Raw genomic sequence first — 14,422 nt, forward strand, 5'->3', positions numbered from 1 at the left:
CAGGCTGGGATGGACATGGCTTCAGGAGGACAAGCAGAGTCTCACCAAGGCTCAGAAAACATTGAGCTATACTTCTGCTGAAAATTCATGTCTCAGTCTCTGTTCTTCTTCCTTAATAATTAATTCAGCTGAGAGAAAAAGATTGTTCATTTGCATAACTAAATTTTTTCAGTCACAGCAATCAGCCTATTAATAGAAACCCATCTATTTGTCTGTCTATCAGCTTACATAAAACACTGTGTTGTCTTTTAAAACATGATATTTTGAAGGTCAGTAGCCCATAAACAACAGATTTAGAGGCAGAGAAATAGCTTGATCCTCAAATTCAGAATACACTAAACTAGATGCTATAAATAATATAGATCAGCCATGGAGAATAAGTCTGTGCTTCACTTTTCAGCACCACATGAGGAAGAAGGCATAACAGATATTCACAATAACATCAATACAAAATGGGGGGATGTGGGTCTCAAATTCAGTTAAAGAAAGAAACTGAGAGTTTCTAGCCAGGCAAAAAGCCTGGGAAAGAATGTAAATAATTCTTTATCTCTCTTGTTTTTCACATTGTTTATAGTTAAGTTCTATCACTGTGCGTCAAGCACTTTGCACCAATGCTGTAGGTTATTTTCACTTCAGAACCAATAGATTTGGTCTTTGCAAAGCTCTGTATAAAAGAGCAGTGTATTTTGAATAAATTGGAGATTTACTCTCAGCAGCCTCTGAGTCAGAGTCTTCTCATTCCCATCCTGCCTCAACAGCAACAGGGGGAAAATTGCAAGGAAATTTTTAAAAGCCACAGTATTATGGCTTTATAGTGAAGTATGGCTGTTTAGTCAAGGTACTAGGGTGCCATGCTAAAACATTTTAGTAATAAATGCAATGGATTTGCGCCAAAAAAGACCAGATCCGCCACTTCATAAGATGTCTGGAGACAAACATCTCTTTAATGCTCTGTTACCTTCACAAATATTAAGACTCCATTTTCAATTACAGTTTTAAATAGTCAACTGTTCAACCAGAATGTCCATGCTTCTTATTTTCATAAAGATGATTTACTGACAGAAAAAAGTCTGATAGTTTCCTGTTCATAGGTTTGAAGAAGTTTCCATACTATTCAAATTTTATTTTCACAAGATGACATCTCCTCTTCCTTAATTTTCACCTCCAGCAATCCTATTTAGCTGTACAGGACATCTGGTCCTATTTGGTTCAAATACATAGTAGGTTTTGCTGAAAATATGAAATTCTTACTTAGGGAAGCACTTCCCAAAGCTACTCTGGTCTCTCCACAAGAGAATAAGCCAGTTGAAATCAGACTCTTTCCTTATTCCTGCAAAACACCACCTGTCTCCTCCTCCCTTCAAAGCCCAGAGCCAAGGATTTATTTGGGTCTTTGCTATGTTCAGTTTGGCTTACAAATAAGGTGACAGACAACAGCAAAACAAACAGGATATATATAGGAAGACAAGCCAAAGCTGGAGAGTTGAAATCTGAAATGTATCGGGAACACAGCCCTGCCTGGGGAAATTTTTCACAAATAAAAATAAATATTAGGGTTAGGGTTAGGGGTTAGGGTTAGGTTTAAGGTTAGGGTTTAGGGTTAGGGTTAGGATAACACTACTTACAAGAACATGGTTGTGAGGATTTATTAATAACTGCATGTAGTTTCAAAACTTGGAAGTATTATATAAAATGCAAAGTGCTATTTAATCCCTCTTTTTTCTTCAGTCTGCTGCCACAGTTTTCTGTGGCAGTTATGAAAAAAAATCTCCATGCTTTCATACACCCCTGTTCTTACTGAAATAAGAAAAATACATCTAGATTTTCCAGAACTTTCCTCACAGATGCATATCCTGCATTTGAGTCACTCTTCACATTTCAGAATTTTGAAACTGCAGGCCTAAAAAGGCATTTCTAATTTGAATATTTTTTTTTTCAGTTAAAAAAGAAAATCAGTTCCATATTTTGCTATTTCCCTAACTGTGTTGTATATTTAGCTTTAAAATACATGGTCTGATGAGTTTGTTCTGGTTGATAGGAGAACACGTGGTTTTAAGTCTAATATGAGAATGAATTAATTTGGTTTTTTAGATTTCATTTGTATGAGTAGCAACTATTAAAGAAGTAAAATCTGTACTGCCAATCCACAAATGTTGTATAAGTTAGATGCTTTATTTTTTTGTTGTTGTTGCTAGCCATAATAAGACAATTAGAAAATAAGGTTGCCAGAAAGATAATAATAATAAGTTAGCAAAGAAAATTTGGGGTGGATGATATTCATTTTCATGTGTTTTCAAAATCTTTCTTATGGATTTATATCTACAGCACACAATTTTGCTCCATCAATATGTTTTTGATCTGAACATGTGGAATTACACCCACTCCTTCTGAGTCATCTTTAAACCTAAACAGTATTAATTTCAGCTAACTTGAGCAGGACATGTGCTTATTAATGAAGCCCAAGTGCTTGCACTAAGTAACAAGATAGCAAGAAACTTATTTCTTTTCAGGACCTCTGTGTTCCTGGTAGGCATTTCCTGCATATTCAGTTAGCAATAAAATCTTCAATTAGCACTAGAGGGCATTGGAAAAGAAAATAGTTAGTGTGCCCTGAGATGCAAATGCTTTCAGCAGTAAAAAGGAACAATTCATGCCAGCCTGCACCAACAACAAGCTCTTCATTTTTTTTTTTTTTCTGAGGTTTGCATTTTTCAGTGAAGGCCTGAAATGTTAGCCACAGGGTTACGTTACTTATTTTCACAAATGTTTCACTAACCTGAAGCCTTGATCATCTCAATGGTAAGAGGAACAGTTGTATTTCACATGTACACATAATTTTTCTTCCCCAAAACTCTTCTCACCTGTATGCATTTTAGATTAGGAGTCAAATATTAAGGACATTCTGATGAAATCAATCAGGGTTTCTGCTTTCCCTGTAGTAAAATATGTGCTGACTTCTAAAGGGTCCGTTTCTGGGATTTATGCATAATTTAATCCAGGAAGGAAGGAAAGAATAGAACAGAATAAAGTTTAAAGATATGCTGAGTATGCTTGGTAAGGAGAGTCTCATATTATGTTAGCCTGGATATATATTTGTCCTAATTAATGATGTCAGGACAAACATCATGATATTTTTGCTCATCAGATTAAAGTTTGGAGGAGTTTCCTGAACAAGATAAAAACTTTTGCACCTGGCAACCATATAGGACTGTGTCTCAAGAGTGTGAAGAAGCTAAGAGCAAGTTTTTTCAAGAGCTGATCTGTATGAATATTTATCCATTTTATAATCAGATAATTGTGGCATTAATACTGCAAGACCTGGTCCTGCAGGACAAACACAGGCCCATTCAGTGTCTTCAGCACTTCACAGAAGTGACCTGTGAGTTGGACAGACAGCAGACAAATGCATAAAAGTATAAAAACAAAATGGGAAAATAACTTGAAATAGATTGTGATCAACACAGTTTTTAATGCATATATGAAGCTGATACTCAGCTGAGTGGCTTTTTCACACCAATACTATTCATATTACAGTTCCATGCTATTGCGTCCTTCTTAATAAGTACATCAACAAACTGTAGTAAAAATGTGGTAAAACATTTGAACTCTCAAGGTCTTACGTGTTAAAATTTATTTTTATATCCATAAGAGACAGCATCTACAACTCTCTCTTCACATTTTTGGTAAGGGTCTTTGAGCTTGATAAGGGTCTTTGCAAAAAGAAGATAAGTCATAAGTGATTGTCCTTGTATGCTGGGTAGTTGAAATGCTTTAAAAGTAAAGTTATGGTTGTTTAAAGTGAAATGAGAAGGGTTTTGAGAATTTAATTTAATTTAGTTTTGAGTTGGAGTTTTATTTGTCTGATTCAGTGACATTAATGAAATTTTATTTCAGAGCCCCAGCTGAACTAGAAAGGTTTCCAGGAGAGTTAGTGACTCACACAATACATCTGTAATAAATAATTTGGTTTAACACTCAAGATAAAGCTTTAAAAATTAATTTCCATCTGGCCATGATATATCCTGGAGGTAGGTTACAGAGTGTGCAAGTGGTAAGCAAGTTATCTATTAGAGGATTAATGAATCATATGGTAACAGTACTTAATTAGTAATAAAATTACAAAACACCTCACATATTTTTAGTTTCTATCATAACACTTACAGAGAGTAAATGTGGGTTGAATACCACTTCCACCTTACAGGATGGAAGAGCAAAAGAATAAGACTCTGGTGTCAGGCAGTAAAATTGCAGTGAAAACTCAGGGTTCTCACACATTCTAACCATAACTGCTTGCACTGCAACATGAGTAGCTAAATTTCTTTTAACAACTAGTCCATTTCTGGAGGATTTCAGAGAAAGCAAGACAGAAATTTTGATTCAGTACAAACCTGTGCTTGTCACTGCCTAGCCTGACCTATATGAGGTGCAGCAAACTTGTATTTTAACAACATATGACCTTTCATATGAAAAGCATCTGAAGTCTTTTTCTTATTCTTAAACGGTAAGCTCATTACATAGATACAGTCCTTTGAATTTTGAATTATTTTATCATGGCTACCCCAGAACAGTTAGAGGGTATGTTCTAACCATTCTCATTGAGACAAAACTTCCACTTCAAATAACATATTGTCAGAAATCATGTGGGACCATAAAATATAAGGAAGTTGACATTTTTTAATCTTTAAACTGCTCAAAATTCTTTAATGGAAGCAATCAATATAAGTTAACAAACTTTGGGTGAGTTTGGTGTACAAGTAAAAAAAAAAATAGAAAAAATGTCAGTGGGACACACATGCACCAAAGGTTTCACATGTAATCACAGCAATAGGAAAGAAACATGCTACAGATGATGATTTTCTGCCTTGAGTAACTCAGTATGGGAATCATCTTACATAGTGAACTCTACTGCCTGGACCTCTGATTCAACTTTTCCAGGCAAATACTGACTCTGGGCTTTCCACTTGACTAGAGCCTGCATAGTAGATTAGCGTTAAAACTTGAGGTCATATCACCCAATTTCAATGTGCTTGGGTGACCAGCAGATGATTCAGGAGGACCTTTTCCTCAGCAGCTACTACAAGCACATGTACCCATGACACCTCAGGCATATCCTGAATTTGCTCTAGCTCAGTGTAATTTCTTACAGACATGAGTACTGCTCAAGAAAAACTGGACAAAATGGACTTTTGCTACAAATAGGCACAGACCCTTCTGGCTCAGCCTTCCTCCACACCCTCACTGTGTGGTTGTGCTCAGCTCCTGTCCCACGTAAAGCCTTCACTTTTAATGCCTGCAAGCCACTTGTGGGTGACGCAGTACACCTCAAAGGAAGAGTCTGGATGACCTGAAGGCCGTCAGAGATAAGAGCAGTGATTTTCACCCTTCACACAACATTCCATCCTTGGGCTCTAAGGCTCTGAAAAGGAATTTTGTGAGGCAGGCAGGTCCCTAAAACCTGGGCCATGGGGTGAAGCCACGGGCTGCACGTGGTGCACACACTTCAGCTGCTGCCTCAGAGGGAGCACTGGAAGGAGCTTGCTGAAATATCCCTAATATCCACGCTGGCCTGTGGGAAATGGATCAAGGTAGTGTTGTCTTTAAGAGGAGGAATATGGAGATGAAATGAATTTAATTATACAGCTCCTTGGTCCTCGAAGGGCCTATCCCTCAGCGAAGGCCACTTCACCTCCACTAAAGCATCCTTGCAGAGCAAACTGAGTGGAAATAATTTCATCTAACAGAGCAGCTTCAAAAAACCCTGAGACAAATAGGCATGATAGGAAAAACTCCCTGAACAGTTTACTTTGCTGATATTTCTCTGAGGATACCTTTCCTCATTTTTATCGCCATGGAAAATATATCTTTGTATATTGGATGAGGCATGCATAAAAACACGTATTATTTTTATATAAGCCTTCTTTACTGAAACCTCTGGTTTATGCAGATTTTTTGCTTCTCTCATTTTTTTCTTAAGTTGATTTTCTATTTTGTTCTTAGAGAAAAAAGCAATACATGTTTATCAAATTTCAGTCTGGATGGAATTTGTATGTTACAATCTCCTGTGTTAGAGAAAGCAGGTAATTTAGTAATTGAAAGTTTAAATAAATAAACAAAAGCATATTGCCTCTACTGAAATAAAATGAACCAAATCTTTTTGGTGTTAGTCTGTCTCTGAAGGAAATACACAATAGTTTTTAGTATTCAAGAGATTTATTCCCCTGTGATAAGGAACAAACATAATACTTACACTTTTGACCTTGGTGAACATTCTGTCTCATTTTATAAACTTAAATTGTCTTCGTATATAAATCCTAAATGTATTGCCTCCTCCTTGCACATTACTATGTTATTTAGTAAAATAGATGATTGTTTATGATTTCTAAAGGAGAGAAAATTATTGGTACTGTTCAGGTTTGGACAATAGCCAGTTTATTAGCTTCTCCTAATGTAAACTTTTTCTACATTGATAGTTTAATCTTTTTTTTCCCCTTCACCTGTGTTTTGCCACTCTATTCTTTCACATGCATCTCCTTTAAGGTGTTTTGAGTAACTTATTCAATAAAAGTTTTTATAAAGTTTTTTAGTTTTAAGGCTGTATTTTCATGTCAAATTCTTTATTTATGATTTTTATCACCTCTCTTCCAGATCAATAATACTATAAATAAAGCTGTTTTCAAGAGTTTAGTTTAAATCACAATCAGCTTCACACTCCACACATGAATACCTAGGATGAGGACATATAAAATCCTTTTTGTCCTTTAACATTTACTTACCACCTAAAGCAACAACAATTGATTATATTTTCCTGATCTTGTACTAAGCTTCTTTTAAGAAAGTGCCACTATGATAACAAGTTACGTGCCAGCATACCTGAAGGCTATGTATAGGAGATCTGAACGTGAGATTTGATGGCCACCTCTGTTTCCAGCTGGGTCTCCCCACAGTGTACTCCCAACACAGCTAAATGCATGTACTGCAGGACCCTGGTTTCCCAGTTTTTTGAATGCAGATGGTTTGCAAGTGTTTATTTTCCAGTCATCTGGAAATTTGGCCTGAGTTCTTAACACTGTGTATTCAATCAGGCATCAAATACCCAGCTCTGCTTTTCTTTTTACTTTTCCAAAACTCACTTGAGTGAGAAATGGCAATATATTAATTCTATATGTTCATTATTATGTATTTGGTAAGATGAGGGAGCAGGGGCTTTTGTTCCCATACCAATAATTTAGAGATAAAGCCCCAAATTTATCTTCTTACTAAGTCTGCATTTAGTGAAAATATATTTGATATTAATAAAGACCCATGTCTATTGTGAAATTAGTGTAGTAATTCGAAAAGGATTTAAAAATTCACAAAGTATTACGTATTATTTAATTAACTGATAAGATTTTACAGGAAGAAGGTGAAAGACAATCCCTTTAATTTCTCATATTTGAGAAAAATACACTGCATAGAGGCTCAAGGCATGCCTTAAAGTTCAGAAATAGACTTTCAGACAAGATTTTGGAATAAATTCCCAATTTATGGCTTTTAGTAAGCTCTGAATTTAGTTTCTTAGGACCTTGTTAATTCATATGAAAAACATGTTAAAACGTAAAAGAAATAGCTAAAATTGAAGCTATATGGCTGTCATAAAATCACCATTTTAGCCATAATTTTCCTATACTATCAAGTAGCTGAATCTAATTTTGTTGTGGGAGCTTTTTTCCCCTGTATTTGGAAATGAGTTGAAGACTACTACAAATAATAAATTACTGTCATAAACTACTAGAAAGAAATGCTGTTTTGTGTTTATCCAGCTACACACTATAATGCCCTAAGTTTTCATTTGTGCTAACATATTCAAATCCCAAAAGGGTAATTTGTAACACTTGTGTCTTCAGAGAGTGTGCAAGGCTACAGAAACCACAAACTAAATGAGAAGTTATGTACTTGAATTTCTTTTATTTTTTTTTTTTAATTTTAGCTAAAGAAATCTTTAAATTAGGGAAAGACCTTACACCACTACACAATCAATTGTAAAAGTCAGATTCTGTGACAGGATCTTCAAAAACAATTTACAGAACAAACACAACTGATGAGAGAGAAAATGAATTTCCTAAGCTTGTGCATCACTGTAAACAATGTTTGGGTTTAAGCTTCTTAGTTGTAAATAAACAGACATGATCTTGCAACCCCTGTCATCTTCATCACAATATTATATATAACTGCTAAACCACAAGCTTCCAGAGCAGAAGATTTTTTTTTAGGATTTGCGAGCTGTCAGTCTTATTGACAATCATGGATGTGAGCTGCCTTTTTCTTCAGGCCCAACAACACATCATTGTCCTAACAAAACAACACTAAGCTCAGCATGTTGTGAATGGTTTGGTTGACTAGAGGAACAAAGTATGTAGGGTGCCTCAGTCATACAGTAACAGAAAGATTTGCATCCTGATAAAACACAAACTGCATTTCCTCAATTTCTAATTCCATCTCTTATAAGTGTTAATTTACAGTATTTTTTCTTAATACAGGGTTATAATGCTGACTGTAACAACAGCTTCATGTTTCAGTGAATACCAGCTTTGTTTTGTTCCATATTCAATCTCTCTGGATGATGCTTTATTATGCACATTGACAGAAGTCAATGTCTCTTTGTTATTTGAGTTTTATATGTTACCAAGCTTGAACACAGAGAAATTAAGTTGTTAGCTCTTTTATGATGCTGTTTGGATTTGCAAAAGAAGAGAGGAAAGTAAAATGGGCCAAAAAACCCACAACAGAAATGTATAACGACAAGAAATAGGAGACTGACTGTAGCTCAAAGAATGAGCAACATTTGCAACACAATAGAAATTGGAGGAAGCTTTATACAGTCATTGAATTTAGGAAAAAAAACCCAACTATTTACAGAAGGAAATAAATATTCTGAAGAACTACTGGGACAAAATAAAGTGGAACAGTGAGTGCAAAGTCTTGTTAGATGCAGGGATGTACTCTGAAGGTTCTGATGTAAACTGAACGCTTGGGGAAAGACCTCATCAAGAGGTTCAGTCGAGTCAGCAGTGAGCCAGGCAGAAATAGCCTGTGGAAGGATTGGGATTTCCACATTGGGAAATGCAGCAGAAGAAAGTGTACCACAGAGCTGGCACATAGTACTGTCTCATTGACAAAAGCTTGGGAGCCAATACTGGGACACAGAATCTGCAAGTGGCTCTTTGAGAACTGAAATTGCCAGGTGCTGAGCCCTGAGGTTGCTACTCCATCTGCAAGGTAAGCAAGCTACACATGACTTCAGCATCCCCAGATTGTTGCAGCTGGTCAACTCAATGCTGCTAGAGAGCATAGGATCACTCCAGGCAGCACTGAAAGGGATTCTTTTCTTGTTTGAGAGAAGGTTAATCACTAACTTCTAGGGCATCACACAATTTGTTGTGCAATTAAGATGGCTTCAAACACAGTCTCTTTTAAAACAAACTAGCTACAGTTATCCCTTTATGACATCCATATGCAAGGAATAAAATCTTTTCTCTTAATTAACCCAGTTACTTTCTGTTTTTCAAATGCAAGGGAAAACACTTGCTAAATTAGCTTAGATTATGTTGCATTTTATTGGACTTTTAAAATGTTACTTTAATAACTGTTTCCTCTGAAAACTGACCATTTCTGCAACATCATCTGAAATGAATGGGAAGGCAATGTTAATGGTACTAATTATTTTCTCTTCAAAGCACAATGAATTTTTTCCAAACAGAAAAGTTGCTGCCCAGAAGCTACTGATGGGTAAATGAGAAGCTCAACCTCTAAAAATGTGACAAGACAAGCAAGACACAGTGTTTGATGATCTTTACCTGCCAGGGCATCCACATTCTGTTTCCTTCAGATTATACCATACTTATAGTTAGTTTTATGAAGGAAGCATACTCAGTCATACTAGTCAGAAAACTTGCCTGTTTATATGTATCGCATAAACAGAACAGCTGTAAGCAGTAGAGGGATAAGTACTAATTTGTATATGCTTTGCAAAGATTTAATTATTTACTGAATGGCAGTGAAGGCTTCTTGATAGCCTAAGGTCCCTACCAAGTAGATCAACAGTTAAAATGTTGCAGAGTCTGTCATGAGGTTTAAGGAAACAAGGAAGAGTCATACTATGCTGTTTGCTGAAAGTCTTATTAATGACATTCATTAATAGAGAAGGCAATAACCCATAATTTACACAATTTAAAATGCAGCTGTGAAGCCTGAGTTTATTTTTCATTCTGTCTGGTGTTTTATCAGGAAGAGAATTAAGAGGATTTGAAAATGCACCAATACTTCAACACATGGCATAGAAGAAAAGCCCCCAGAAAGTGTAGATCTCTCAGGTCTTAACTGAGTTTTAGCAGACATTGGGATTTGCTGTTATAATTCACCTCCTATACTTCTGCTTAATGAAGTGTCACAGGACATACAAGAATATCAAATATCAGATACCAATGGCATTCAAACACTACATTTACTTTCATAAAACTCATTCTGTAATATACTCTATTCAGTGAAGTCTCTAAAGTATAAAAGACGGATATTACTTATGCACCAAAGGAAACACATTTAGAAATTAAAATTCTGCTATGTGACAGAGAAAAGTTACAAAACCACAAAAGATTTATGAAAGAGGAATAAACAAAGCAAAAATTAACATTGCTCCAAAAATTTAAAAGTATCATATATTCAATAAAGTATGTTGTAAAATAAAATGATCCAACATCAACAAAAACCACTGAAGCTTGGATACTTTTACACAAATCTTTTTTCTCTTAGGCCTTGTAGTTTGATTTTGGTACACATTTTAATTTCAGTGGTATTGTCTGTTGAATCTTTCATTGAGGAAATATTTCAAACAGCTTTTCACTTGCCCTCTCAAGAGCAGAATGAGCAACAGGAGCATTTTTGTGACCCATCACTTTTTGTTTGCTAAGCATCTGCAATGGTTGCTATTTTTTTCCTGGAGATAAATGAAAAATATCTGGAGAGATGGAGCATAGGCAGGAAGCATTTTATGTAATAAATTAATGTTTTTTCTATTCTGATATAATAGAAAAAAAAGGAACTAATGTTCCTTTATAACAACATGTGGATTAAAACCTGCATAAAGCATGCAGTAAAAATCAATTCATTCATGCAGATAAAAGAATGTCACAGAACATACCTGGAGTGAGAGGTGGGTCATAATATAATAACCCATTCAGAGACAAAAAAATTTTAATGTACGGATGCAGGACTAAGTGTAGGACTCTTGAGAACAGGCAGCCACCCTACTTTCTCTAGTATGGTCTGTGTTAGTAAGAATTTTGAGGTATTTTGTCTTGCCACACATCTTTCTCAAACCCAGCATTCTCAGGTTCATATCTAATATTTATTGTTGAGGAGACGACATTGACTAAGATATCTGCACTTGTTACGCAGGAAGAAGAAGGCAATACCTTCCTTTGGCTCTCCGTTTTTGATGTTATGAATAATTAAAAAGGATAGAGCTAGGGTGGCCTTGACAGAAATTTTTGTTCCCTTGACCTGGGTGGATGGATATCTCATACCATATAATACATCTGCCATGACCATCCTGGGAGCCAATGACAAGGAAGATGTGCTGCCCACTTAACATTCTGGTAGTAAAAATCCAGTGTTGTGTCTGTTATCCCACATCTTCCAGTGTCTGCAGATTCCAAATAATTGTCATATCACAGTAGTACCAGCAAAGGCTAAATTTGGGTTCCTTCATGCTTTAACTTGGGGTACAAGTCAAACCACACCCCAGAATTCATAGCTCACTACAGTACCAATCACAAAATAGAAGTTTTCTATTCCCACACAAGACTTCTATCTTCTTTAATCCTCAGAGTAGTGTCTTCATCATATATCAAGCTTTTTATTAAAATCAGTTCTCAATTGGTTGGGATTTTATTTGCTTTCCCCTCTCCACTCCTCTCCCTCCCAAACTAATTTTAGGCAACTGCTGTGCAAGGCTTCTGATTGATGCTATTTTTTCTGACAGACAGAAGTCCAAAGAGAATTTTTGGAAGACTTTAATAAAGGTGGATTATTGATACTGTGCTGTTCAACCGAGTCTTCTTTCAGGGATATTGTGGATCTCTCTCATCACATAGGAACAATTAAACAGATGTGTCTGAGAAGTTTGTATGGCTAAACCCACTTCAGATGTCATAAGAAATCCTAAGTCACAGATGGAGATCTGGTGGCAGAGGATGGAACATCCACAGTTTCTTTCATGATGACAGTGGATTGATCATGCAGGAAGAATTGCAAAAAACTCTTCAGAATTCTAAAATCAAACCCAGAAAAGTCAAACCCCACATAAAAGGGAAAGTTTATGCTAATTAAATTTTTCAAAGAACATACCAATGGAAAAAAACACCACTGCTCTTAGAAGTCCAGTTATTTGATTATCACTACTGTAATGAGTTGTACAAAGTACATAATGTTCAGCAGAAAGTTGGATTAATATCTGTGCTGAAAAAGAAACTGTAACTTCTGCACCCTGATCTGCAGCCTCTCTGTGTCAGTCTGTCATGAGGGTTAAGGAAACAAAACTTTCAGAAGCAGCTGCCTTGAAAAATTGAAAGATTGAATTTGAAATGCTATACTATACTGTAGACTGTGTACTGTCATCTGCATATGGTTATTCAGAGATAGATCTCATCATCTAATAACAATAATTTGAATTCTATCTACAGCTATGGAATAAATAAAAAAAGGAAGAGTAAGAAATAAAATTTTGCAGAAATTGATATTGACTTGCAGCAACTAATACATATTTCCTCTACTACAACATTTGATTAAATAGTGGAAAGTGGCTACATAGATCAGTCAGAGAATACAGTGAAACCTTCACAGGTCCCATGATGCAGATGACTATTGACCCATTGTTACAGTGCATTATGTTTATTTCACCTTCCAGCCTTACTTGGTGGTTTGAACTTTCAGAATAGATGCATCTGGGCACAGAAGTCATTAAAAATTGACCATATGGAAATCTACTATCAGTTCAGTTTTGTGTAATGTAGGAAACAGAGCAACCTGCTGTTTGGAACAGGTTTCCAAAGTCTGCAGAACATTTCCTCCAGAACTGTTTGCAGTTCTTGATAAAGAAATAAATGCCAGTAGAACAAAAGAAATTATGATGAGAGCTGTAAGTGCCACTGAAAAGAGCTGGGCTTCTTGAGACATTTAGAGTTACCTGTCACTGCAATTTAAGACAAAAGTATCTGCATGGCGCAACAGAGTTTCAGGATTCTGTAAATCTATGGGTGTTTACTTCGGGAAGTTTAGAGGAGGAAGATGCTGTGGAATAAGAACATATGTGCAATAATTACTGAAGACTATGTTTAAAAACTCTTTTGTTGTTGTTTATGATGGTCTATACCCTGCCTTCAGGCTTTGGAAGGAAATATATGGAAAATCTATGTATTCTGAAGTAGCAGCTCTGAGTTTGTCTTGGTGTAAAGTGAGAGCAGAATTTTGTCTTCTGTTTTCAGACATATGGCTGTATTTTCATTGTTTTAGTTTCCATCTCCATAATACTCCATGAAAGCTGTATGGAGTGGCTTGAAGCTTTGTGATCCGGTTAACAATACAATACAAGAAAAAAAAAATATATATAGTTTGAGGGAATGGTTTCCTTTCCTTTGTGTTTCTATTGTTTTTCAGAGAAGAAAGAAATTTTCTTCCACCAGGAGGGAAATTGCTTTGTGACTAAAATGGTATTAGACTGTCTCCTAGGAATGTTCTGAAAGCACAGAAGAGTAACAGCAAGAAAGAACAAACAAATACTGCTGTGTGAATAGATTTGAAAATAAACCTTATTTTACAACATGTATTTCAGAAGTTCTGGAGCCAGAAAGAATTGCTAGATATTGTGCCTAACATCAGACCTTGGTTTGATTATTGATTTCATGTTTAATTAAAACTTAATAACAATTACAACCCAGTCTTGACTTAGAGTATCAAGAATTCTGTAGAAACTGCTGCACTGTTTCACAAGTGGTTCCAAAGTCCATTAGCTTCAAAGTCAGAACTCCTCTCTTGATTTCTAGCTTGATTTGATCTAGCTTAAATTTCCAGGTACTGGATTTTTGTTTAATTTTGGATTTCAGTAAAGGTTTTGATGCCGTCTCTCACAGTATCCTTCTGGAAAAAATATCCAGCACTCAGCTGGATAACTGTGTTACATGATTCGCGAGCAACTGGCTCATGGATCAGGCAGGAAGGGTTATGTTGAATGCAGTGACATCAGACTGGTGACCTGTCACTGCTGGAGTTCCACAGGAGCCCATTGTAGGGGGGTGCACTTCAATGTCTTCAGAAGTGACTTAGACACTAGACTGGATGGGATTACTAAGTTTTTCAGTTACACAAAACTGGGAGGAGCTGCTGACTTGCT

The 14,422-nt window shown here is 36.0% G+C and overlaps 1 long non-coding RNA gene across 1 annotated transcript in view; it reads right to left on the reverse strand.

The window, feature by feature from the left end:
* The window catches only part of LOC140683960 (uncharacterized), a 61,820-nt gene that overhangs the window by 32,453 nt on the left and 14,945 nt on the right, over window positions 1-14,422 (reverse strand). The window lies entirely within an intron of this gene.

This window comes from Taeniopygia guttata, chromosome 4 (genome assembly GCF_048771995.1).
Source record: "Taeniopygia guttata chromosome 4, bTaeGut7.mat, whole genome shotgun sequence".
Taxonomy (NCBI): Eukaryota; Metazoa; Chordata; class Aves; order Passeriformes; family Estrildidae; genus Taeniopygia; species Taeniopygia guttata.